The 18,129-nt window shown below is 43.5% G+C and overlaps 1 pseudogene; it reads left to right on the top strand.

The window, feature by feature from the left end:
- The window catches only part of LOC139543212 (uncharacterized), a 22,957-nt pseudogene extending 4,828 nt beyond the window's left edge, over window positions 1–18,129 (top strand).

Genomic DNA, 18,129 nt, shown 5'->3' with positions numbered 1-18,129 from the left:
TGTACAGATATTAGGTGATAATGTGTAAAAGATCTGGGATCCCCAGATTTATAGAGGGGGATAACTTTGGCAATTTTCAAATCTTCAGGAACAATACCAGTTTGCATTGATTTGGTGAAGTTTCTTCAAAGTTACCTCTGCTGCAGAGGATAAGTTCATTAGAGTTACCAGCCTCAGAAATTGCAGTTATGAAAGCTTAGGACACTAAAGACGCCTTTCTACTGACTCTGAAAAACACCAAAAGAAAGATTCCCGGGGTCCCTGCTCATCTGCGTGAACATGCCTTAGGCATGCTGCAAGAAGACATGAGGACTGCAGATGGGGCCAGGGCAATAAATTGCAATGTCCGTACTGTGAGATGCCTAAGACAGCGCTACAGGGAGACAGGATGGACAGCTGATCGCCCTCGCAGTGGCAGACCACGTGTAACAACACCTGCACAGGATCGGTACATCCGAACATCACACCTGCAGGACAGGTACAGGATGGCAACAACAACTGCCCGAGTGACACCAGGAACACACAATCTCTCCACCAGTGCTCAGACTGTCCGCAATAGGCTGAGATAGGCTGGACTGAGGGCTTGTAGGCCTGTTTTAAGGCAGGTCCTCACCAGACATCACCGCCAACATCGTCGCCTATGGGCACAAACACACCGTCGCTGGACCAGACAGGACTGGCAAAAAAGTGCTCTTCACTGACGAATCACGGTTTTGTCTCACCAGGGGTAATGGTCGGATTCGCTTTCATCGTCGAATGAATGAGCGTTACACCGAGGCCTGTACTCTGGAGCGGGATTGATTTGGAGGTGGAGGGTCCGTCATGGTCTGGGGCGGTGTGTCACAGCATCATCGGACTGAGCACGTCTGGGACCTGTTCGATCGGAGGGTGAGGGCTAGGGCCATTCCCCCAGAAATGTCCAGGAACTTGTAGGTGCCTTGATGGAAGAGTGGGGTAACATCTGACAGCAAGAACTGGCAAATCTGGTGCAGTCCATGAAGAGGAGATGCACTGCAGTACCTGATGCAGCCCACACCAGATACTGACTGTTATTTTTGATTTTGACCCCCCTTTTGTTTAGGGACACATTATTCCAGTTCTGTTAGACACATGTCTGTGGAACTTGTTCAGTTTATGTCTCAGTTGTTGAATCGTGTTATATTCATACAAATATTTACACCTGTTAAGTTTGCTGAAAGTAAACGCAGTTGACAGTGAGAGGACGTTTCTTTTGTTGCTGAGTTCGTGAAACAAAAAGCATTTACATTGAAACACACTGTAAAAGCTTATTTTTATAACGACAAAACATATGAAAATACCCAAACCGCATGACACACACACAGTGAAGGGAGAAAATAACAGAAAATAGCAGTAGTCTAAATATCAGTATAGGCTCCAAGCGTTCTTGTGAATAGGGGAAATCAGCACAAAAGCAATAATGGCATTATAATGAATATAAGTGTCAATATGACAGGGGTGAAGAATAGTCTATTATTGTCACTTATTGGACACATTATTTGTGGCATCGCTCATGCTTAAAGTATGGTGTGTGTCTTCAACAACTGGATCTCATTTAGCTGTTACCCCTAACATACCCCCTTCGGCACTTACACTTGATTGCAACACCTCCCACAAAACAAATCGCTTGCAGCAAAAACAGGTGTCCGGGTTCTGTTCCGAGTGCATCTGCCCGTCTTGCAGCTTCCCCTCCCTGGGAGCTGTGCGCAATTTGGCGCGCTCAATGGCTCGCATGGAATCTTTGCTGCTGCTTTGGCTCTCATATGTTTCTCTCGTAGCCCATGTGCCAGACTCACGATGAAGTCTCTTCTGCTCATGCAGAAGGGTGTTGTTCATGCACTGTTTAAACAACACGTGTGTGTTGATAGCAGCCAAGTCAAGCATTTTGTAGAACACAGTAACAGGCCAGCGGCGAGTTCCTCCTTTCACCTAGTACAGCCGTGCCACCCGATCCAAACCATTATACGACACTCGCTTACCTGCTGCCCGATATGGATCCTTTCCCATGCATATGAAAAACCACGAATCAGAATAATCATCATCAGATATGTCATGACCCATTTCTTCCATCTGAGTCGTTTTCATTCACATCTTGTAGCAACGCTAATGCAGCATGTGCACCCATTCATCTTGGTCTTGCCATTGTAAATTATGCAAGCTCTCACTGTGTAGCCCACTCCAAGTAGGCCTAGAGTAGACTAATAAAACTGCTTGGATTCGGTGGACTGATATGATGTACACCGTTGTGAGATTATAATTAGAATAGATGAATACAATAGAATGGCCCTTCCTGTTATTTATTCACAATTGGTGATTGCCTAATTATCAAATCACATTTATTCATAAAGCCCTTTTTACATCAGCAGATGTCACAGAGCGCTATACAGAAACTCAGCCTAAAACCCCAAACAGCAAGCAATGCAGATGTAGAAGCACGGTGGCTTAGAAAAACTCCCTAGAAAGGCCAGAACCTAGGAAGAAACATAAAGAGGATCCAGGCTCTGAGCGGTGGCCAGTCCTCTCCTGGAGAGAAATTAAACATTTACATTTATTTTGAGACATTTATGACGCTCTCTGCCTTTCAGATGTTAATTTACACAGTCACAAATAAATCCATTAATATTTCGTTTAGGAAGGTCATAAAAAAACATGATACAAGGCAATTTATTTAAAAACAACAGAATATCTGTGCTTAGTAATCAAGGCTATGGATGCTCCATGCCAATTAAATGAACTTGTTCATTAAGTAGACATCACAGGCCCTACCACAGTCAACAGACATATTTTACAGTAAGAATATAATGGAAAATCCCAAATGGCTATTGCTGATTGTCACCAGTAGCCTACTGACATGAGAAATTCTAGGAAAATGTAATATTTTGAAACAGAGACCATCCGCGCAATTTGTACAGTTGTTTGGCAAAGATAGGTTCATTAGAAACGTTGGAATCTGCTATTTCTGATAGGGTATAGCAATCAAAACAACTGGCCTGCATGGGCCTCTAGCATGAAATGGAAGAAGTGCTATTTGTCAATGCAAGCTGTCAATGTACGCTGCACAGGTCATTAGTCTCTTCATTCTTTTGATAATAATATCGTCACACATCAGACTATTCTCGATGTAATATTGTCTTTAGGCCACATATTATTATTATGATTATTATGATGATTATTATTATTATGTGATATTAGTTTCAATATACTGTAGGGTGTGACAAACAGAGTAAAAAACTAACGGACAACTAGTCAAAGCTCAAACCAGGTTTATTCACCCACTGGGTAAAACGGCTGAAAAGACAAAGACATGTTTACACAAGCACATATATGTGAACCTGTCAGATGGTGAGTGTAGCTGGTGCATGAAGTCAGGCGCAGGAGAGCAAAATGAGTGAGCAATGTACTTTACTCATTAATCAAGGCACAAGGTAACAAATACACTTGACCAAATACAAACGGTAAATATTACGCACGGGTGAAAAAACAGCTCCCGTCAAAAAAAACAGCCATCATAAACCGACATGAACATAGAAACAATCACACACAAAAAACATGGGGGAAACAGAGGGTTAAATACATGAACATGTAATTGGGGAATGAAGGCTAGAAGACCGGTGACGTCGACCGCCGAACGCCGCCCGAACAAAGAGAGGGACCGACTTCTGCGGAAGTCGTGACAAAACCCTCTTTCTTGGCGGAGGCTCCTCCTTGCACATCTGGACAGCCAATACATCTCTGTTGCTAGGCAGGAACTCGCGACTGTTCCTTCTCAATTCATCTGACCTGACCTCGGCCCCCATTCTTCACTGCTCCCTAACTCACGGCTGTTCTACCTTATCAGCGACAGAACCCAGACTGCTGCCCTTCTCCTCTCCATAGGATACATGAGATTTAACAATAACATGTTCTGACAGAATGTAAACTTTCTGCACCCCCTTTCTCACTCAGTAGATTTCCATACACTCAGTTATAACATGGTAACATGAATAAGGATATTTCAAGTTAGAAGTTAGAATCCAACAAATCTCCCTTTTAACAGTAACTCCATGCTATTTAAAATTATATTAACTTGGAAATTACTTATAAATGGAAGAAAAAATAAAACATGATTAACATTCATAGTTGATTTGAATATTTACACCTCAGAGATATATGGCCTCTGCTGTATAACCACGCTATGCACACTCTTACAACTGATAATGACATTTCAGCTGGAACGTTTTGCCTTCCTCCATTTCAGCTGGAACTTTTTGACTTCCTCCATTTCAGCTGGAACTTTTTGACTTCCTCCATTTCAGCTGGAACTTTTTACTTTCTCCATTTCCTCCTTCGGGTTCTTAAGAGAGTGATAGCACAAGACTTGAAAAGCAAAAAGAAACACAAGAAGTATTAATAATGTGTGAAGCTATGCATAATTATATATGCAAAGAAAAACCGAAGTTTGATAACATGACGATTCCCACTCTCTTAGCCTGACTGTACCTTTGGGATACTTTTCTGCTGGGTTCCACAAAAATGAAGGCCCTAAAAAAACCTCATGCTTTCACCCAGTCTTCCCCCGTTAGTCACAGGTTACAAAAAGGTGTTCCCATGCCAGATAATTACTTCGGCCCCCGTCTTTCATCCTCCAGGGCCACCCGATATACCCGTGCGGTAACCTTAATCAACTTTACCTCATCTTGAGGCAAATTAGCGCTGTATATACGTTTCAACATCAATGCCCTCAGGTGATATCCCCACAATGCTGACAACGTAACCTCTGATACCACTAACATTGCCCATGATGCACTTCAAAATCCCCTCATTTGCACCGTAGTCCAGTTCCATGCTGTTACTATAGCATCCTTCACAACAACTACTGCTTCTTCTGTTACTGTCCCTACCGCTCCTTCAGTTACTGTCCCTACAGCTCCTTCAGTTACTGTCCCTACAGCTCCTTCAGTTACTGTCCCTACAGCTCCTCCTGTTACTGTCCCTACAGCTCCTTCAGTCAGTTACTGTCCCTACAGCTCCTTCAGTTACTGTCCCTACTGCTTCTTCTGTTACTGTCCCTACAGCTCCTTCAGTTACTGTCCCTACTGCTCCTTCAGTTACTGTCCCTACTTCTTCTTCAGTTACTGTCCCTACTGCTTCTTCAGTTGCTGTCCCTAAGGCTTCTTCAGTTACTGTCCCTACAGCTCCTTCAGTTACTGTCCCTACTGCTTCTTCAGTTGCTGTCCCTACAGCTCCTTCAGTTACTGTCCCTACAGCTCCTTCTGTTACTGTCCCTAAAGCTCCTTCAGTTACTGTCCCTACAGCTCCTTCTGTTACTGTCCCTACAGCTCCTTCAGTTACTGTCCCTACAGCTCCTTCAGTTACTGTCCCTACAGCTCCTTCAGTTACTGTCCCTACTGCTTCTTCTGTTACTGTCCCTACAGCACCTTCTGTTACTGTCCCTACTGCTTCTTCAGTTGCTGTCCCTACAGCTCCTTCAGTTACTGTCCCTACTGCTTCTTCAGTTGCTGTCCCTACAGCTCCTTCTGTTACTGTCCCTACAGCTCCTTCTGTTGCTGTCCCTACAGCTCCTTCAGTTACTGTCCCTACAGCTCCTTCTGTTACTGTCCCTACAGCTCCTTCAGTTACTGTCCCTACAGCTTTTGGTTTGGTCAGGGTGTGATTTGGGTGGGCATTCTATGTTCATTTTCTATGTTTTGTATTTCTTTGGTTTTGGCCGGGTGTGGTTCTCAATCAGAGGCAGCTGTCCATCGTTGTCTCTGATTGAGAACCATACTTAGGTAGCTTTTCCCCACCGATGCTTTGTGGGTAGTTGTTTTCTGTTTTGTGTTTCTGCACCTGACAGAACTGTTTGGGTTTCCTTCGTTCTCTTTATTGTTTTGTTATTTCGTGTTCAGTTTTATTAATAAATAACGAACACTTACCACGCTGCGCTTTGGTCCACTCCTTCTTCAACAGACGATCGTTACAGAGGGAGAGATTAGTGGCGTTGGAAGAGTATCCAACCGTACAAAACTCTGAGTCACATGTTTCTTAATCCCACTCTGCAGGAGATGTGATGCTATTATTACATTGAACTTCCCTTCCAGTGAGCTGGCCTCCTGTACACAGGAATCTGTAGCTAGTCTTTCATGAGTTGTATGCTCTTTGATGAACTTCTCACTGAAAGTTGCCAATAGTGTCTGAAATGTTAACACTATCTCTGCTACTCCCACCATGATGTGTGTGACGTTGAACTTGTCTTCATAGTAGTCTCTATATTGTGCACAATTAGCTGTCCTTCCTCTCCTACGAGCTATCCCCTGGTATTACTATACACAGAGGAGTGGTATCGTTCCCCAGAGACTCTGTTACCCATTTCTTACATTTTTGAGCCACACAGATCTCCTGCCCAGTCACATTCCATTCCTCTCTCCCAATTCCCTGTAACTTACAGCCTTAGTATTTGGGACTCCATAGAACACTCTGATAAAACTCTTCCGGCGCCGAACAGGATGGCTGCCTCGCTTCGCGTTCCTTGGAAAATATGCAGTATTTTGTTTTTCTATGTGTTATTTCTTACATTGGTACCCCGGGTGATCTTAAGTTTCATTACATACAGCCGGGAGGAACTACTGAATATACGATTAACGTCAACTAACCACCCTTCCTACCAGGAATATGACTTTCCCGAAACGGATCCAGTGTCTTGCCTTCCACCCAATACAATGGACCTTATCCCAGCCGGCGAAGCTACACGACGCCGAAAAAGGGGCAAACGTAGCGGTCTCCTGGTCAGGCTTCGGAGACGAGCACATCGCGCTCCACTCCCTAGCATACTACTCGCCAATGTCCAGTCTCTTGAGAATAAGGTCGATGAAATCCGAGCACGGGTAACATTCGAGAGAGACATCAGGGATTGCAACGTGCTCTGCTTCACGGAAACATGGCTAACTGAAAAGACGCTAACGGAGTCGGTGCAGCCAGCTGGTTTCTTCACGCATCGCGCAGACAGAAACATACATCTTTCTGGTAAGAAGAGGGGCGGGGGGGTATGCCTCATGATTAACGAGACGTGGTGTGACCATCATAACAACACTCAGGAACTAAAGTCATTCTGTTCACCTGATCTAGAACTCCTCACAATCAAATGTAGACCGCATTATCTACCAAGGGAATTCACTTCGGTCATAATCACAGCCGTATATATTCCCCCCCAAGCAGACACATCGATGGCCCTGAACGAACTCTATCTGACTCTCTGTAAACTGGAAACCACACACCCTGAGGCTGCATTCATCGTAGCTGGGGATTTTAACAAGGCTAATCTAAAAACAAAACTCCCTAAATTCTATCAGCACATCGATTGTCCGACCAGGGCTGGCAGAACTCTGGACCATTGTTATACTAACTTCCGCGACGCATATAAGGCCCTCCCCCGCCCTCCTTTCGGAAAAGCTGACCACGACTCCATTTTGTTGATTCCAGCCTACAAACAGAAATTAAAACTACAAGCTCCCGCGCTCAGGTCTGTTCAACGCTGGTCCGACCAATCTGAATCCACGCTTCAAGACTGCTTTGATCACGCGGATTGGAATATGTTCCGCACGGCGTCCAACAACAACAATGATGAATATGCAGATTCGGTGAGCGAGTTCATTAGGAAGTGCATTGACGATGTCGTACCCAGAGCAACGATTAAAACATTCCCAAACCAGAAACCGTGGATTAACGGCAGCATTCGCGTGAAACTGAAAGCGCGAACCACTGCTTTTAACCAGGGCAAGGTGACCGGAAACATGACCGAATACACACAGTGTAGCTATTCTCTCCGCAAGGCTATCAAACAGGCTAAGTCCCAGTACAGAGACAAAATTGAATCGCAATTCAACAGCTCAGACACAAGGGGTATGTGGCAGGGTCTACAGTCTATCACGGATTACAAAAAGAAAAGCAGCCCCGTCGCGGATCAGGATGTCTTGCTCCCAGACAGGCTAAATACCTTTTTTGCCCGCTTTGAGGATAATACAGTGCCACTGACACGGCCCACTACCAAAACCTGCGGGCTCTCCTTCACTGCAGCCGAGGTGAGTAAAACATTTAAACGTGTTAACCCTCGCAAGGCTGCAGGCCCAGACGGCATTCCCAGCCGCGTCCTCAGAGCATGCGCAGACCAGCTGGCTGGTGTGTTTACGGACATATTCAATCAATCCTTAGCCCAGTCTGCTGTTCCCACATGCTTCAAGAGGGCCACCATTGTTCCTGTTCCCAAGAAAGCTAAGGTAACTGAGCTAAACGACTACCGCCCCGTAGCACTCACTTCCGTCATCATGAAGTGCTTTGAGAGACTAGTCAAGGACCATATCACCTCCACCCTACCGGACACCCTAGACCCACTCCAATTTGCTTACCGACCCAATAGGTCCACAGACGACGCAATCGCAACCACACTGCACACTGCCCTAACCCATCTGGACAAGAGGAATACCTATGTGAGAATGCTGTTCATCGACTACAGCTCAGCATTCAACACCATAGTACCCTCCAAACTCGTCATCAAGCTCGAGACCCTGGGCCTCGACCCCGCCCTGTGCAACTGGGTCCTGGACTTCCTGACGGGCCGCCCCCAGGTGGTGAGGGTAGGTAACAACATCTCCACCCCGCTGATCCTCAACACTGGGGCCCCACAAGGGTGCGTTCTGAGCCCTCTCCTGTACTCCCTGTTCACCCACGACTGCGTGGCCATGCACGCCTCCAACTCAATCATCAAGTTTGCGGACGACACTACAGTGGTAGGCTTGATTACCAACAACGACGAGACGGCCTACAGGGAGGAGGTGAGGGCCCTCGGAGTGTGGTGTCAGGAAAATAACCTCACACTCAACGTCAACAAAACAAAGGAGATGATTGTGGACTTCAGGAAACAGCAGAGGGAGCTCCCCCCTATCCACATCGACGGGTCAGTAGTGGAGAAGGTGGAAAGTTTTAAGTTCCTCGGTGTACACATCACGGACAAACTGAATTGGTCCACCCACACAGACAGCGTTGTGAAGAAGGCGCAGCAGCGCCTCTTCAACCTCAGGAGGCTGAAGAAATTCGGCTTGTCACCAAAAGCACTCACAAACTTCTACAGATGCACAATCGAGAGCATCCTGTCGGGCTGTATCACCGCCTGGTACGGCAACTGCTCCGCACACAACCGTAAGGCTCTCCAGAGGGTAGTGAGGTCGGCAGAACGCATCACCCGGGGCAAACTACCTGCCCTCCAGGACACCTACACCACCCGATGTCACAGGAAGGCCATAAAGATCATCAAGGACAACAACCACCCAAGCCACTACCTGTTCACCCCGCTATCATCCAGAAGGCGAGGTCAGTACAGGTGCATCCAAGCAGGGACCGAGAGACTGAAAAACAGCTTCTATCTCAAGGCCATCAGACTGTTAAACAGCCACCACTAACATTTAGCGGCCGCTGCCAACAAACTGACTCAGCTCCAGCCACCTTAAAAATGGGAATTGATGGAAATTATGTAAAAATGTACCACCAGCCACTTTAAACAATGCCACCTAATATAATGTTTACATACCCTACATTACACATCTCTTATGTATATGTATATACTGTACTCTATATCATCTACTGCATCTTGCCATCTTATGTAATACATGGACCACTAGCCACTTTAAACTATGCCACTTTATGTTTACATACCCTACAGTACTCATCTCATAGGTATATACCGTACTCTATACCATCTACTGCACCTTGCCTATGCCGTCTGTACCATCACTCATTCATATATCTTTATGTACATATTCTTTATCCCTTTACACTTGCGTGTATAAGGTAGTAGTTGCGGAATTGTTAGGTTAGATTACTTGTTGTTATTACTGCATTGTCGGAACTAGAAGCACAAGCATTTCGCTACACTCGCATTAACATCTGCTAACCATGTGTATGTGACTAATAAATTTGATTTGATTTGATTTGATTTTTATATCGGTCCTGCTAGAATCTGCAACACCCGTATGCAAACATTCTGTCTCAAACACAGGCCCCCTATATACAATTGCACATACAGCTCAAGTCGGAAGTTTACATACACTTAGGTTGGAGTCATTAAAACTCGTTTTTGAACCACTCCACACATTTCTTGTTAACAAACTATAGTTTTGGCAAGTCGGTTAGGACATCTACTTTGTGCATGACACAAGTAATTTTTCCAACAGTTGTTTACAGACAGATTATTTCACTTATAACTCACTGTATCACAATTCCAGTGGGTCAGAAGTTTACATACACTAAGTTGACTGTGCCTTTAAACAGCTTGGAAAATTCTAGAAAATGATGTCATGGCTTTAGAAGCTTCTGATCGGCTAATTGACATCATTTGAGTCAATTGGAGGTGTACCTGTGGATCTATTTCAAGGCCTACCTTCAAACTCAGTGCCTTTTCGCTTGACATCATATGAAAATCAAAAGAAATCAGTCAAGACCTCAGAAAAAAAATTGTAGACCTCCTCAAGTCTGGTTCATCCTTGGGAGCAATTTCCAAATGCCTGACGGTACCACGTTCATCTGTATAAACAATAGTACGCAAGTATAAACACGGTACCACGCAGCCGTCATACCGCTCAGGAAGGTGACACGTTCTGTCTCCTAGAGATGAACGTACTTTGGTGCGAAAAGTGCAAATCAATCCCAGAACAACAGCAAAGGACCTTGTGAAGATGCTGGAGGAAACAGGTGCAGAAGTATCTATATCCACAGTAAAACGAGTCCTATATTGACATAACCTGAAAGACCGCTCAGCAAGGAAGAAGCCACTGCTCCAAAACCGCCATAAAAAAGCCAGACTTTGGTTTGCAACTGCACATGGGGACAAAGATTGCACTTTTTGGAGAAATGTCCTCTGGTCTGATGAAACAAAAATAGAACTGTTTGGCCATAATGACCATCATTATGTTTGGAGGAAAAAGGGGGAGGCTTGCAAGCCGAAGAACACCATCCCAACCGTGAAGCACGGGGGTGGCAGCATCATGTTGTGGGGGTGCTTTGCTGCAGGAGGGACTGGTGCACTTCACAAAATATATGGCATCATGAGGATGGAAAATTATATATTATATATTATCATATATTGTATATTATATATTGTAGCAACATCTCAAGACATCAGTCAGGAAGTTAAAGATTGGTCGCAAATGGGTCTTCCAAATGGACAATGACCCCAAGCATACTTCCAAAGTTGTGGCAAAATGGCTTAAGGACCACAAAGTCAAGGTATTGGAGTGGCCATCACAAAGCTCTGACCTGAATCCTATAGAAAATGTGTGGGCAGAACTGAAAAAGTGTGTGCAGGCAAGGAGGCCTACAAACCTGACTCAGTTACACCAGCTCTGTCAGGAAGAGTAGACCAAAATTCACCCAACTTATTGTGGGAAGCTTGTGGAAGGCTACCTGAAACGTTTGACCTAAATTAAACAATTTAAAGGCAATGCTACCAAATGTTAATTGAGTGTATGTAAACTTATAACCCACTGGGAATGTGATGAAATAAATAAAAGCTGAAATAAATCAATCTCTCTACTATTCTGACATTTCACATTCTTAAAATAAAGTGGTGATCCTAACTGACCTAAGACAAGGAATTTTTACTAGGATTAAATGTCAGGAATTGTGAAAAACTGAGTTGAAATGTATTTGGCTAAGGTGTATGTAATCTTCTGACTTCAGCTGTAAGTCATTCCATCTAACCCATAACGCGTTAGTCACTACTGCTAGTCCACTTACAGTATATAGTCAATTTAGTCAATTAGTCCATTTCCAACAATCCCTCATCTGGAACAATGATCACTCCATGTTCCAGAAAACATATCGACTTGACCAGGGAGGAGAGAAAACACATGTTTAATAATTTCACACCACCCTTGATGAGAATGAGATTGGGGCAAGAATCGACCATCCGTTCTGTTCTATGCCAAAAGGATGCTCGTCTCCATGCCAGCTCCTTTATCCTCGTCCTCAGGTGTCAAAGCAAGACACAGACTATAAACTTGTATTTAATTAATTGTACTGTATCATCCAGAAAGCTATATGTATTGATACACTTTAACTTTAGGATTCTGATGACATGGTAAAACAAAACCCCTACTATCAATGACCCATCATGGTTAGCCCAAGATACCATCTAGTGGGTTCTCTAATAACCTCCCTCTCAGAGGACACGAAAAGTTAAGCTTTCCTGGGAGGATTCCCAGCACCTCTCCAGGGTGCTGTTGAAGACACAGCGCTGCAGAGCTCCATCAACACACCATTAAATTAATTTAACATAAATGATGTAACCTACGGTAGAAAGAGTAGTTTCCTACGTGTTTTTTCTGTTTCCCATAGACTGGAGACCAAATGTTTTACAAAGACAGACACTTTTTCAATCATTAACTCATTAATGAGGAGAGAGAGTTCAGGAGAAAGAAAAGGCAAGCGGGCAGACAGCTTTCGAGTGGCTGCGGCATAAACAGAGCTGGACAGCAAATGGTGCTGACAGTAATTCATTTCAACAATTGTCTTCATTTTAATTAGACTTCACAAACAACAAGAGGGCTTTGTTGGTGCCTATTTCCTCCTATTTAAAAATAAATAAGAGGTAAGCCTGTTTGGCAGATGCAATTATGCTATCCATAGATTTGTCGGTATAGCCAAATCCAATATTGTCACCATGGACTCCTTAAATACCGCCGTGTCTGGGAAGGGCTTGGTGTGTTCGGTTGAAACCATTTGTTAAGGAAAAGGGCAAAAGGATACCTATTCTTAGCTTTACATTTTGAAATAAACAAAAAGTATGCAGATAATATAAAAAGTTCTATAACAATGCTTAACTCTGTGATGCCTTATGCTATACACAGCAAATTGGCCAGACAAGTGTTCATTTTCTTGGTATTACATTTTTTTTGTGTTAAGAGGTGTTGATTTTAAAGTTGTTTTTACACCCTCTGTGCTAATATAACTCCCAGGTGAGAGTTACTGTACAGAGGTTAAGAAGCACTGAGCAGTGTTGATTGAGCTTCCGGTTTTAACTGGACACGTATTTTTCATCTAATTGCCGATGGTGCAAGGGTGAAGAGTGAAGAGGTGACTCGGGGATGCTGGCCTTCTAGGCAGAGTTGCAAAGAAAAAGCCATATCTCAGACTGGCCAATTAAAAGAAAAGATTAAGATGGGCTAAAGAGCACAGATACTGGACAGAGGAACTCTGCCTACAAGGCCAGCATCCCGGGGTCGCCTCTCCACTGTTGACGTTGAGACTGGTGTTTTGCCGGTACTATTTAATGAAGCTGCCAGTTGAGGACTTGTGAGACATCTGTTTCTCAAACTAGACACTCTAATGTACTTGTCCTCTTGCTCAGTTGTGCACTGGGGCCTCCCACTCCTCTTCTCTATTCTGGTTAAAGCCAATTTGTACTGTTCTGTGAAGGGAGTAGTACACACCGTTGTACGAGGTCTTCAGTTTCTTGGCAGTTTCTTGCATGAAATAGCCTTCACGTCAGAACAAGAATAGACTGACGAGTTTCAGAAGAAAGTTATTTGTTTCTGGCCATTTTTAACCTGTAATTGAACCTACAAATGCTGATGCTCCAGATACTCAAGTAGTCGAAAGAAGCACAGTTTTATTGCTTCTTTAATCAGGACAACAGTTTTCAGCTGTGCTAACATAATTGCAAAAGGGTTTTCTAATGATCAATTATCCTTTTAAAATGATACACTTGGATTAGCTAACACAATGTGCCATTGGAACACAGGAGTGATGGTTGCTTATAATGGGTCTCTGTACGCCGATGTAGCTATTCCATAAAACATCTGCCATTTCCAGCGACAATAGTCATTTACAACATTAACAGTGTCTACACTGTATTTCTGATCAATTTGATGTTATTTTAATGGACAAAAAAATTGCTTTTCTTTCAAAAACAAGGACATTTCTAAGTGACCCCAAACTTTTGAACGCTAGTGTATATTTAGCTGGTGGCCACACTTGTTATACTGGCTATGTGAATGGTCGAGATCTTTGTTTGTAGATATAGCAAATCTGCAAAGTTTAGATTTAGAAGTTTGCTAGCTATCTAACGTGGTTAGTTAGCGCTAGATTAAATAGCTATCAAGCTAAATGTTAGCAGGAACTTTGTCTCAGCTTCATTAGTTCGCTAAAATTAGCAAACTGTTCGATTTGAGGAAATGAATGAAAATCCTAAAGAATCAGACTTAGGCTTTACCGTTAGGTGATTTCAACCATGTGCGTGTTGAGTTCAAAAGGCCAACTAACATTAGTGGTGCAGCAGATGCATGGTATTAATTGGGGTGTGACCTAGTGTGATCAATTTGAGCCTTCTTTGGTGCAGCATGTAGCTAGCCAGGAAGTGACATTAACAACATGGCTAATATCTACAAATTTGTTCTTCAAAACGCATATATTTGTCTGGCCAAAAATTGTTAGATAGATAGCTATATAGCTAGCTACAACACCGACCTCAACATCTTGTAACTGAGCTCTAACATTAGCTAGCTAGGGCACGTGGCCAGACGTGATAGGGTTGTCCTCGGTCGTTTAGATTAGCATGTCTATGGTGTGTGCTTGTTGTTGATCACAGATCAGACATTGTGTTCAAGCCAGTACGTCTTGAAATGTATTGCCCAATTTCTTTCCTATAGATTTGAGTGGTTGTGGTAACTGTTCGTAGCTAGTTATATAGCAAGCTAGATAGGTTGGTTGATTGATTTCACTGGAATATTGCCTTGCCAAGCTCCAGATCCGCAGGCAGGCATACACCTTTTACATCATTAAAGTGGAATTTGGAACAAATGGTTGATCCACTGCAGGGAAGACAAAGGGGAGAGGGTATAAAGGGGCATTTTGTGTGATGTACAGCTACACCATAAAATGTTTGCAACCAAATTTAACTTCAATATGACACTGTGTGTAATTGCGTTTTGCAGGAGTGCAGTGTAACATGTTGGGTGAAGGTCCAATACCAAAAATGCAAGAGGTTCATCTCTTATGGAGATCAAGGTGAATATATGAACTGTCTGATGTGTTTTCTTTATTGAACCCTTGGGCTTGATTTGTGTCAGACCCATTCTGTTTCCCCCTAGGTGGCTTATCTCCCTGTGTTCTGATTAGTCTCTCTTTTGATGATTCCCAAACTGAGGTGGAAGAGGATGTCCTGCTGGACCTGATTGAGGCCAATCCAGACCTGTGCCTCACAATCAAAGATCTTGATGAAGGTATCTTTCTACAGTCTCACATAATGATATCAAATAACATGAATGTATAGATTGATTGCTTTGATCCATTGTTTCTGCTCAGCCTTTTCTCCTGCAGGCTGTTCGACACCTAGTTCACGCGCAGACACATTATCCCTCTCGTCAAGTGATTTAGACCTGAAATCTCCAGAAAGACCACCTGAAAAGGTCAAACACAACTTTAGGAGATGAGGCCATCGACTCCGCAGTAGCAAAAGAGGTTTAATTATAACTGATATTGGATGTTGATAATCCCATTTCTGTGTTTGCTCTTCATGGAGATTCCGACAGCATAAACCGACCCTAATTTGTTAAACCTTTCTCTTGTCTTAACAGATGATCCGAGATGCCTGACTAGTAGACCTGGTGTGCAAGACGTATTAGAAGAGTACCAGAGAACCAAAACATTGGACCACAGAACCAGGAGAGAGATGATTGCCATTTTAGTCAGCCACATGAAATAGATGCATGGGTAAGCTTCTCATTAGCCAATCTGGCCACAAACAATGGATCAAAACAATCAAACTATACATTGATTTTATTTGGCATCATTATGAGACTGTAGAAACATATTTGGCGTGTGTATGCTTTACTGTTTTTGAGCAGGAGGCTTCCAACTCGTCAACAGAGAGAACGTTAGGCACTTGGAATTGTGACCCTCTTTCCTTCGTTGAGAGATCCTTTTCCCCCCAAAGGCTATGTAAGTGCTGGTAGAGCTTGCTTGCTTTAATATTTTGACACTTGTTCTGTGGACTGAACGGGACAACAAACAGTCATAGAATCAAGTCTAAAAAGAATAACCATTTGACTACCATGTTGGTCACCTTTTCCCACATCTAAGGAACACTTCTATGATCCTGACACAGGCAAAGGATATCTGAATTATCGCCTGAAGACGGTATCAAGGAAGACTCATCAAGAAGAGTATTTCACCCCAGTCGGGAGGCCCGACCCATAGGAGGAAGACTGACCTGGAACACCAGCTTGTTGGTGATGCATGCAAGGAGGCCATATCATTCCTTGTCCACTCGGCCAATGAAAAACACATATATCAGAAGATGAAGGAGGTGGTCCAGGATCGCCAGGAGCTAGTTTATAGTCCAGACAGAAGCGCAGATGTCCTCACAGTCTTTTCCAGGTTTCTGCACATGAAAGGATCGGTGAGTGATGTAGTGTGTCTTGGAATCAGAACTACAGGCTATTTGTCTGATTGAGAACATGATTTTGTGTTGGTCATGAAGTTCAGTTGATCCACTTTGTTTTAGGTGAATCAGGACTTTTTGCCGATGTTCGACGATGAAACATCCTCTAAGCTCCTTGAAAAGTGGGACACAATATTGAAGCCGAAAGTCATCAAACTGGCAAAATCCCTGACTACGACCACCGTTTTGCGTCGCCTCCTGAAGTCTGCAGAAAAACCACCGGAGAATGACTGCGAAACCAGTAAGTGGATTCTCTCGTGGGTAGTGCAATGTTTCAAACTCAGCGATATTGTTTTTTGTGATTTGGGGTGTTTGCCTTTTTTTGCCCTCAGATTGGGACAACGATATGTCCTCCCTGCTGCTGCTTCATCTCATCCCACCACCAGCAGGAGGTAAGAGAACCAAGATTATTGCCAGTGATGCTGTGGGCAGACTAGTGCACTTTCATAAGGTAAGATGATACAGTAATTGTTGTGTAATTTATTTTTTGGGTTGTTTCTTCATTGTCTTAACATGTGGAGAGTGACTTAGAAAGACCCTTTGTGTGTTGCAGTCATGCTGCAGCATTGAAGAACATCATGATGGTCGACAGCCGTACCTCCTTGCCGTTGGAAGAAGACAGAGCCAGATTGACAACATCGTGGTGGACAAGAGGCTTGTTCCCTGCCAGGCAACTAGTAGTCTGCGTGCGTTTGATTAACTACTGTTCAAAGCCCACTTTGTCTTTAACTTGACATATGATGATGCTCTTGTCAACTTCTACAGAAGAACTTCTGCAGACATCCATCTACAACATTGATGTAGGCAAAACAAGAGACATCTGGCGTGATAGAGTTGAAGACAAAACTTCTTAACTAGATAAATGTATCTTACGGTGCTTTTGTTGTCAAGCGTTGCACAGAAACAGCCAGTCATTGATATCTAATTTGAGAATTGAGCATAGCTTCCATCCCTCCACCAAGTTTAGATTGGTCTGTGCGCCAGATGGTTGCAGACGGCAGTTTTCAACATACTCAGGTTTCAGAAAACATTTGAATAGTATTCATAAGGATATTGGTCAAGTAATTGATGCATTAAGCTTAGAAGGGCCCTCTCATATTGATGATTCGCCAGTCAGAAGCTCCACAAATGGGTGGCGACATTGGTGTCCCACATGATAACACTCAAAGTGATTGTTTTGGGTAGAATGGACAGAGTCTTGCTCAAGATATGTGTGCCTCCATTATTGCCAAGTTGCAAGCTAGTGGTGTTGCAGATAGTGTTGTGTCAACAGTAGTGTGTGATTTAGAAGAGCTTAGTACTGGGCTACACTCCCAAAATAAACCGGATGTTCAGTCAGTTTTGCCTATGGATAACCCCTCGACATCTGCTGGAAAGGATCGTTTTTGAAAACCCATTTGCCAGTTTTAACACAGAAACCAAGAGAACAAAGTACTTCAACCAGAAATGCGGTGTTGTGGAGCCAGTAGAAGTAGTGTTGGGAGTTAGATATGATAGCAGACGAAATAAACAAACAGGCTTGAATAATCAAGTCCTCGTGAAAGACACTTTTGTATATATTCCTATACTGGGAACATTAACATTCATGTGTCGCAATTCTGAAATCTGTAAGTTATTGGAAAAGGCACCTAGGGATACATCTG

This window comes from Salvelinus alpinus, chromosome 17 (assembly GCF_045679555.1).
Source record: "Salvelinus alpinus chromosome 17, SLU_Salpinus.1, whole genome shotgun sequence".
In the NCBI taxonomy this organism is placed as follows: domain Eukaryota; kingdom Metazoa; phylum Chordata; class Actinopteri; order Salmoniformes; family Salmonidae; genus Salvelinus; species Salvelinus alpinus.
Note: the sequence above shows the minus strand (reverse complement) of the source record. Positions and strands in the feature narration are given on the sequence as shown.